This window comes from Aulonocara stuartgranti, assembly GCF_965226115.1.
Source record: "Aulonocara stuartgranti genome assembly, chromosome: 5".
NCBI classification, from domain to species: domain Eukaryota; kingdom Metazoa; phylum Chordata; class Actinopteri; order Cichliformes; family Cichlidae; genus Aulonocara; species Aulonocara stuartgranti.
In genome coordinates this window covers 38261228-38271691 of record NC_138943.1, presented here as the reverse complement: position 1 = coordinate 38271691, position 10464 = coordinate 38261228, and the positions used below count along the sequence as shown (strand labels likewise).

At 48.5% G+C, this 10464-nt stretch overlaps 1 long non-coding RNA gene across 1 annotated transcript; it reads right to left on the bottom strand.

Annotated features, from left to right (window-relative positions):
* Window positions 1–380: 380 nt before the first annotated feature.
* Window positions 381–668, bottom strand: LOC309707610. Its single transcript, XR_014277024.1, has 2 exons — window positions 539–668; window positions 381–410 (listed from the first exon to the last, which is right to left on the bottom strand). It is a non-coding gene; the product is annotated as an uncharacterized lncRNA (long non-coding RNA).
* Between the last annotated feature and the right edge of the window lie 9796 nt (window positions 669–10464).

The window sequence follows — 10464 nt, the reverse complement described above, 5'->3', positions numbered from 1 at the left end:
GTAACTGATGCTCTAGATTGCCATGCTGCATCTGCTGTTGAAGCTGGGCAAACTGATGCCGGATTTGCCTCCATCTATCATCCTGGCGCTTGTGCTCTTGCTCCAGTTTAGCATCGCGTTCAGCCTGCTGTTGCATCAGAGTTTGCAAAAGTTTGGACAATTCAGCCACATTCTCTTGTCCAGAAATATGGCCACTTATTGCCCCTTGTTGGTCGCTGCCATCTTGTAAATCATCTGCTTCACATTCTGGAACATGCCCTCTCTTTGCTCGGGTAGACATCTTCTCCACTCCTTAATTGGCCTGGAATCCCACTGCTGCTGCCACCAAATGTGGTAGGACTCGACTTAAGCGGTCAAAGAAGTGCAGGAGACTGATGCTGTCCAGTGTAGCAAGTGATTTATTCACCATTCTGTGGCCCAAGAATATTTACAAAGAAACAAATAAGAAACTCAACTCTATAATACACTCAATTCAAATAAACATAACTGAACTTAAATCAACGGAAATTAAGGTCAAACTGCACACAGCTACACTGACCTGAACCCTTCTTCTGAAACACCTGAGTTCGTCTGCTTAAATAGTCCCCTTAATCAAACACTTTCTCCTCTGGACTATTCCATTCAGTAGGTAGGTGAGATGAACATGATTATATTCATCCTCTACTACTCCTCTTCACTGGCAACATAAACTCTGGTGTAGTCAATACATATCACAACATTAAATCAATTTCTTTATAAACCCTTTAAAATCAACTTTATTAAATTATAAGAATTCTTCCCCTCCTGCTCTTGGTCTCTTCCTGTGACCTCAGATGAACCCAGAAGGTATAAAGCAGGAAGTAGAACTACATTTCCTCCTTTTGCTTCTGGAAGACAGGTAGGTAAAGGTAAGTTCAAACAATACAAATTAACAGTTGAAATAAATAACATGTTAACTTAACAAACTTGCATGAATTGATTTAAACCAAGATGTTATATTATATAATCTGTAAAAGTGCAGAACATAAACAAACCCGGGATAGTAGATGTTTGCCTATTGCAGATTACATGTGAAATATGGTTAAATCAAAACAAGAATGTTAACTAAGAATGTAGACAAATGGTCTTCTCACCCACTTTGTCACAGCGATCTTCACCCAACCAGGGCCTCTGCTGCTTGTTGATGCCATCCACATTAAACCTGGGCCTGTGGTGCTGACCGATATCATGCACATTTCACCAAGGTCAGTGGTGTTGGCTAAGCCTATTCTCATTACACCAGGGTGTGTGGTGCTGGCCAATACCATCCAGATTTCACCAAGGTTTGTGTTGCTGTCTGATGCGATCCACAATACACAAAGGCCTGTGCTACTGGCTGAAGACATTCACATTACACCAGGGCCTGTGGTGCTGGCCAATACCATCCACATTTCACCAGGGCCACTGTTGTTGGCTGAGGCCATACACTTTACACCAGGGACAGTGCGTCCTGTGAGGCCATCTTCAACACAACAGAGCCTATACTGTTGGCTGAGGCCATCCACAATACTCGAGGGACTTTGGTGCTGGCCAATACCATCCACATTTCACCAAGGCAAATGTTGTTGGCTTCTACCATCCACATAACACCAGGGACAGTGCTTCCTGTGAGGCCATCTTCACCTGACCAGGGCCTCTGTTGCTTGTTGATGCCATCCACATTACACCAGGGCCTGTGCTACTGGCTGATGCCATCTACAATACACAAGGGCCTGTGCTACTGGCTGATGCCATCCACATTACACCAGGGCCAGTGGTGTTGGCTGAGGACATTCACATTACACCTGGGCCTCTGGTGCTGAACGATATCATGCACATTTCACCAGATCAAGTGGTGTTGGCTATGGCCATTCACATTACACCAGGGTGTGTGGTGCTGACCAATACCATCCATATTTCACCAGGGACAGTGTTGTTAGATCAGGCCATCCACATTACATCAGGGCCTGTGATACTGGCTGAGGACATTTACATTTCACCAGGGCCTGTGGTCATGGCTGAGGCCAACTACATTTCACCAGGGCCTGTGTTGGTGGCTGATCCCATACACAATATACAAAGGCCTGTGCTACTGGCTGATGCCATCCACATTACACCAGGGCCAGTGCTCCCTGTGAAGCCATCTTAACCACACCACTGCCTGTGTTTTACCAGGGCCTGCGTTGCTGGGTCATGCCATCCACATTAAACCAGGGCCTGTGCTACTGGCTGAGGCCAACTACATTTCACAAGGGCCTGTGCTACTCGTTGATGCCATCCACATTACACCAGGGCCTGTGGTGCTGGCCAATACCATCGACATTTCACCAGGGCCACTGTTGTTGGCTGAGGCCATACACTTTATACCAGGGACAGTGCTTCCTGTGAGGCCATCTTCACCACACCAGGGCCAGTGCTACTCGCTGATGCCATCCACATTACACCTGGGCCTGTGGTGCTGACCAATATCATGCACAATTCACCAGGGCCAGTGGTGTCGGCTAAGGCTATTCACATTACACCAGGGCCTGTGGTGCTGACCAATACCATCCACATTTCACCAGGGCCAGTGTTGTTGGCTGAGGCCATCCACATTACACCAGGGACGGTGCTTCCTGTGATTACATCATCACCACACCAGGGCCTGTGGTGCTGGCCAATAGCATCCACATTTCACCAGGGCCACTGTTGTTGGCTGAGGCCATACACGTTACACCAGGGACAGTGCTTCCTGTGAGGCCATCTTCACCACACCAGGGCCTGTACTGTTGGATGAGGCCATCCACATTACACCAGGGCCTGTGGTGCTGGCCAATACCATCCTCATTTCAACAGGGCCACTGTTCTTAACTGAGGCCATACACATTACACCAGGGACAGTGCTTCCCTTGAGGCCATCTTCACCCAACCAGGGCCTCTGCTGCTCGTTGATGCCATCAACTTTACACCTGGGCCTGTGGTGTTGGCTGAGGCTATTCACATTACAGAAAGGCCTGTGCTACTAGCTGATGACATTCACATTACACCAGGGCCTGTGGTGCTGGCCAACACCATCCACATTTCACCAGGGCCACTGTTGTTGGCTGAGGCCATACACGTTACACAAGGGACAGTGCTTCCTGTGAGGCCATCTTCACCACACCAGGGCGTGCGTTGCTGGCTGATGTGATCCACAATTCAAAGGGCCTGTGCTACTGGCTAAGGCCATTCACATTAAACCAGGGCCAGTGGTGTTGGTTGAGGACATTCACATTACACCTGGGCCTGTGGTGCTGAACCATTTCATGCACATTTCACCAGATCAAGTGGTGTTGGCTAACGCCATTCACATTACACCAGGGTGCGTGGCGCTGTCCAATACCATCCACATTACACCAGGGCCAGTGGTGTTGGCTGAGGACATTCACATTACACCTGGGCCTCTGGTGCTGAACGATATCATGCACATTTCACCAGATCAAGTGGTGTTGGCTATGGCCATTCACATTACACCAGGGTGTGTGGTGCTGACCAATACCATCCATATTTCACCAGGGACAGTGTTGTTAGATCAGGCCATCCACATTACATCAGGGCCTGTGATACTGGCTGAGGACATTTACATTTCACCAGGGCCTGTGGTCATGGCTGAGGCCAACTACATTTCACCAGGGCCTGTGTTGGTGGCTGATCCCATACACAATATACAAAGGCCTGTGCTACTGGCTGATGCCATCCACATTACACCAGGGCCAGTGCTCCCTGTGAAGCCATCTTAACCACACCACTGGCTGTGTTTTACCAGGGCCTGCGTTGCTGGGTCATGCCATCCACATTAAACCAGGGCCTGTGCTACTGGCTGAGGCCAACTACATTTCACAAGGGCCTGTGCTACTCGTTGATGCCATCCACATTACACCAGGGCCTGTGGTGCTGGCCAATACCATCGACATTTCACCAGGGCCACTGTTGTTGGCTGAGGCCATACACTTTATACCAGGGACAGTGCTTCCTGTGAGGCCATCTTCACCACACCAGGGCCAGTGCTACTCGCTGATGCCATCCACATTACACCTGGGCCTGTGGTGCTGACCAATATCATGCACAATTCACCAGGGCCAGTGGTGTTGGCTAAGGCTATTCACATTACACCAGGGCCTGTGGTGCTGACCAATACCATCCACATTTCACCAGGGCCAGTGTTGTTGGCTGAGGCCATCCACATTACACCAGGGACGGTGCTTCCTGTGATTACATCATCACCACACCAGGGCCTGTGGTGCTGGCCAATAGCATCCACATTTCACCAGGGCCACTGTTGTTGGCTGAGGCCATACACGTTACACCAGGGACAGTGCTTCCTGTGAGGCCATCTTCACCACACCAGGGCCTGTACTGTTGGATGAGGCCATCCACATTACACCAGGGCCTGTGGTGCTGGCCAATACCATCCTCATTTCAACAGGGCCACTGTTCTTAACTGAGGCCATACACATTACACCAGGGACAGTGCTTCCCTTGAGGCCATCTTCACCCAACCAGGGCCTCTGCTGCTCGTTGATGCCATCAACTTTACACCTGGGCCTGTGGTGTTGGCTGAGGCTATTCACATTACAGAAAGGCCTGTGCTACTAGCTGATGACATTCACATTACACCAGGGCCTGTGGTGCTGGCCAACACCATCCACATTTCACCAGGGCCACTGTTGTTGGCTGAGGCCATACACGTTACACAAGGGACAGTGCTTCCTGTGAGGCCATCTTCACCACACCAGGGCGTGCGTTGCTGGCTGATGTGATCCACAATTCAAAAGGCCTGTGCTACTGGCTAAGGCCATTCACATTAAACCAGGGCCAGTGGTGTTGGTTGAGGACATTCACATTACACCTGGGCCTGTGGTGCTGAACCATTTCATGCACATTTCACCAGATCAAGTGGTGTTGGCTAACGCCATTCACATTACACCAGGGTGCGTGGCGCTGTCCAATACCATCCATATTTCACCAGGGACAGTGTTGTTAGATGAGGCCATCCATATTACAACAGGGCCTGTGCTACTGGCTGAGGACATTTACATTTCGCCAGGGCCTGTGGTCATGGCTGAGGCCAACTACATTTCACCAGGGCCTGTGTTGGTGGCTAATCCCATCCACAATATACAAAGGCCTGTGCTACTGGCTGATGCCATCCACATTACACCAGGGCCAGTGCTTCCTGTGAGGCCATCTTCACCCAACCAGGGCCTCTGCTGCTCGTTGATGCCATCCACATTACACCTGGGCCTGTGGTGTTGGCTAAGGCTATTCACATTACACCAGGGTTTGTGGTGCTGGCCAATACCATCCACATTTCACCAAGTCAAATGTTGTTTGCTTCTACCATCAACATAACACCAGGGACGGTGCTCCCTGTGAAGCCGTCTTCACCACACCACTGCCTGTGTTGCTGGCTGATACCATCCACATTACAGCAGGGCCTGTGCTACTTGCTGATGCCATCCACAATACACAAGGGCCTGTGCTTTTGGCTGATGCCATCCACATTAAACCTGGGCCTGTGGCGCTGAACGATATCATGCACATTTCACCAGATCAAGTGGTGTTGGCTATGGCCATCCACATTTCACCAGGGCCACTGTTGTTGGCTGAGGCCATACACTTTACACCAGGGACAGTGCTACTGGCTGATGCCATCAACAATACACAAGGGCCTGTGCTGCTGGCTGATGCCATCCACATTACACCAGGGCAAGTGGTGTAGGCTATGGCCATTCACATTACACCAGGTTGTCTGCTACTCGTTGATTCCATGCACATTTCACCAGGGTTTGTGTTGCTGGCTGATGCGATCCACATTACACCAGGGCCAGTGCTTCCTGTGAGGCCATCTTCACCACACCAGGGCCTGCGTTGTGGGCTGATGTGATCCACAATTCACAACGGCCTGTGCTACTGGCTAAGGCATTTCACATTAAACCAGGGTGTGTGGTGCTGACCAATACGATCGATATGTCACCGGGGCCACTGTTGTTGGCTGAGGCCATACACATAAGACCAGGGACAATGCTTTTGGCTGAGGCCATCATCACCACACCAGGGCGTGTGGTGCTGGATGAGGCCATCCACATTACACCAGGAACTGTGTTACTCGTTGATGCCAACCACATTACACCAGGGCCTGTGGTGCTGGCCAATACCATCCACATTTCACCAGGGCCACTGTTTTTGGCTGAGGCAATACACTTTACACCAGGGACAGTGCTACTGGCTGATGCCATCAACAATACAAGTGGTGTTGGCTATGGCCATTCACATTACACCAGGGTGTGTGCTACTAGTTGATACCATCCACCTTTCACCAGGGTTTGTGTTGCTGGCTGATGCGATCCAAATTTCACCAGGGCCAGTGTTATTGGCTGAGGCCATCCACATTACACCAGGGCCAGTGCTCCCTGTGAAGCCATCTTCACCACTCCAGGGCCTGTGATTTTTGCTGATGCCATTCACATTACAACAGGGCCAGTGGTGCTGAACCATTTCATGCACATTTCACCAGATCAAGTGGTGTTGGCTATGGCCATTCACATTACAACAGGGCCTGTGATACTGGCTGAGGACATTTACATTTCACCAGGGCCTATGGTCATGGCTGAGGCCAACTACATTTCACCAGGGCCTGTGTTGGTGGCTGATCCCATCCACAATATACAAAGGACTGTGCTACTGGCTGATACCATCCACATTACACCAAGGGCAGTGCTCTCTGTGAGGCCGTCTTCACCACACCACTGCCTGTGTTGCTGGCAGAGGCCATCCATATTTTACCAGGGCCTGCGTTGCTGAGTCATGCCATCCACTTTACACCAGGGCCTGTGCTACTGGCTGAGGCCAACTACATTTCACCAGGCCCATGTTACTTGTTGATGCCATCCACATTACACCAGGGCCAGTGGTGTTGGCTAAGGCTATTCACATTACACCAGAGTGCGTGTTGCTGACCAATACCATCCACATTTCACCAGGGCCAGTGTTTTTGGCCGAGGCCATCCACATTACACCAGGGACAGTGCTTCCTGTGATTCCATCATCACCACACCAGGGTCTGTGGTTCTGGCCAATACCATCCACATTTCACCAGGGCCACTGTTGTTGGCTGAGGCCATACACTTTACACCACGGACAGTGTTTCCTGTGAGGCCATCTTCACCCGACCAGGGCCTCTGCTGCTCGTTGATGCCATCCACATTACACCAGGGTGTGTGGTACTGACCAATACCATCCATATTTCACCAGGTTCACTGTTGTTGGCTTCTCCTATCCACATTACACCAGGGACAGTGCTTCTTGTGAGGCCATCTTCACCACACCACTGCCTGTGATACTGTCAGTGGTCATCCACATTACACCAGTGCCTGTGGTGTTGTCCGAAACCATCCACATTTCACCAGGGCTTGCGTTTCTGCCTGATGACATCCACAAAACACAGGGAACTGTGATACTGGCTGATGCCATCCACATTACACCACTACCAGTGCTTCCTGTGAGGCCATCATCACCACAACAGGGCCTGTGGTGCTGGATGAGGCCATCCACATTACACAAGGGCCAGTGCTCCCTGTGAAGCCATCTTCACCACACCACTGTCTGTGTTGCTGGCTGAGGCCGTACACATTGCACCAGGGCCAATGCTCCCTGCGAGGCCATATTCACCACACCAGGGCCTGTGCTGCTGGCTGATACCATCCACATTTTACCAGGGCCTGTGCTTTTGGCTGATGCCATTCACATTACACCAGGGCCAGTGGTGTTGGTTGAGGACATTCACATTACACCTGGGCCTGTGGTGCTGAACCATTTTATGCACATTTCACCAGATCAAGTGGTGTTGGCTATGGCCATTTACATTAGACCAGGGTGTGTGGTGCTGTCCAATACCATCTATATTTCACCAGGGACAGTATTGTTAGATGAGGCCATCCACATTACAACAGGGCCTGTGCTACTGGCTGAGGACATTTACATTACACAAGGGCCTGTGGTCATGGATGAGGCCAACTACATTTCACCAGGTCCTGTGTTGGTGGCTGATCCCATCCACAATATACAAAGGCCTGTGCTACTGGCTGATGCCATCCACATTACACCAGGCCCAGTGCTCCCTGTGAAGCCATCTTCAGCACACCACTGCCTGTGCTACTCGTTGATACCATCCACATTTCACCAGGGTTTGTGTTGCTGGCTGATGCGATCCGCAATACACAAGGGCCTGTGCTACTGGGTGAAGAAATATTCACATTACACCAGGGCCTATGGTGCTGGCCAATACCATCCACATTTCACCAGGACCACTGTTGTTGGCTGAGGCCATACATTTTACACAAGGGACAGTGCTTCCTGTGAGGCCATCTTCACCACACCAGGGCCTGTGCTACTTGCTGATGCCATCCACAATACACCTGGGCCTGTGGTGCTGACCAATATCATGCACAATTCACCAGGGCCAGTGGTGTTGGCTAAGGCTATTCACATTACACCAGGGCCTGTGGTGCTGGCCAATACCATCCACATTTCACCAGGACCACTGTTGTTGGCTGAGGCCATACATTTTACACAAGGGACAGTGCTTCCTGTGAGGCCATCTTCAACACAACAGGGCCTGTATTGTTGGCTGTGGCCATCCACATTACTCCAGGGACTTTGGTGCTGGCCAATACCATCCACATTTCCCCAGGGCAAATGTTGTTGGCTTCTACCATCCACATCACACCAGGGACAGTGCTTCCTGTGAGGCCATCTTCACGCCACCAGAGCCTCTGCTGCTCGTTGATACCATTCACACTACACAAGGGCCTGTGGTGCTCACCGATATCATGCACATTTCACCAGAGCCAGTGGTTTTGGCTAAGACCATTCACATTACACCAGGGTGTGTGGTGCTGACCAATACCATCCATATTTCACCATTGCCAGTGTTGTTAGATGAGGCCATCCACATTATAACAGGACCTGTGCTACTGGCTGAGGATATTTACATTTCATCAGGGCCTGTTTTGGTGGCTGATCCCATCCACAATATACAAAGGCCTTTGCTACTGGCTGATGCCATCAACATTACACCAGGGCCATTGCTCCCTGTGAATGGATATATGAAGTTGTACAAAAACGCTTTATTTCGTCAAGACAGTGCGTTTGTCAGTATTACATGCATTTCAATGGGGAACTCGCCCGAAAGAAAGTATAGGTTTTCATTATGTGAATAACTTGAAAATCTTACCTCAAACAGCTGCAAAACCTGTTTGGCCAGCACGGGGATAATAATTTCTATAACATAAAGCCATAAACATGTGTGTCTGAGTCTTCTATCAAAAGTTACAGTTATTTATATGAAGTTGTACAAAAACGCTTTCTTTCGCCAAGACAGTGCGTTTCTCACTATTACATCCATTTGAATGGGGAACTCGCCCGAAACAAAGTATAGGTTTTCATTATGTGAATAACTTGAATATCTTAGGTCACACAGCTGCAAAACCTGTTTACCCAGCACGGGGATATTGACTTCTATAAGATAAAGCCATAAATATGTATGTCTGAGTCTTCTATCAAAAGTTACAGCTATTTATATGAAGTTGTACAAAAACGCTTTATTTCGTCAAGACAGTGCGTTTCTTGCGATTTCCATGCATTTGAATTGGGAACTCGCCCGAAACAAAGTATAGGTTTTCATTATGTGAATAACTTGAATATCTTAGCTCACACAGCTGCAAAACCTGTTTGCCCAGCACGGGGATATTGAATTCTATAAGATAAAGCCATGAACGTGTGTCTTATATGGAACGCCAGGACTGCCATAATGAATTAATTAAATACACCATTAAATAATTAATTAAATGTGGCAATAATTAATTAAAATTGGAATTAGTTAATTAAATAAATAGTTATGACACATGTAATTAATTAATTATTGACACATTTAATTAATTATTTATGTATTTCACATTTTAATTAATTATTGACACATTTAATTAATTAATTATTGACACATTTAATTAATTATTTATGTATTTCACATTTTAATTAATTATTGACACATTTAATTAATTATTGACACATTTAATTAATTATTTAATGATATATTTATTTATTTCATTTTGGCAGTCCTGGCGCCTGGCTCTCTTTATGAAATAATTTTATCTGTCAGCCTCACCCATCAAACTCAGGGGGCGGGGTTAACGCTGATCGAGTCAAAACCATTGCTTTGGCCTGGTAGCCATTGTTTCTAGCACACAACAACCGGCATGTGGAAGCTAACAGAACTGAGCTTTGAAAAACCCTGTTTGTGTGTTACCAAATACCGTTTTAATATTTTTTTAGCCGAGAATGTAGTGGTTTAATCTTCATGTGTCTGGTCGGTTTGTCAAGATACAGCCTCTTTGCAAAAGTGTTTCGATGATTTCAGAGATGTCTGCCCAGTCTCACGGCAAAGCGTGG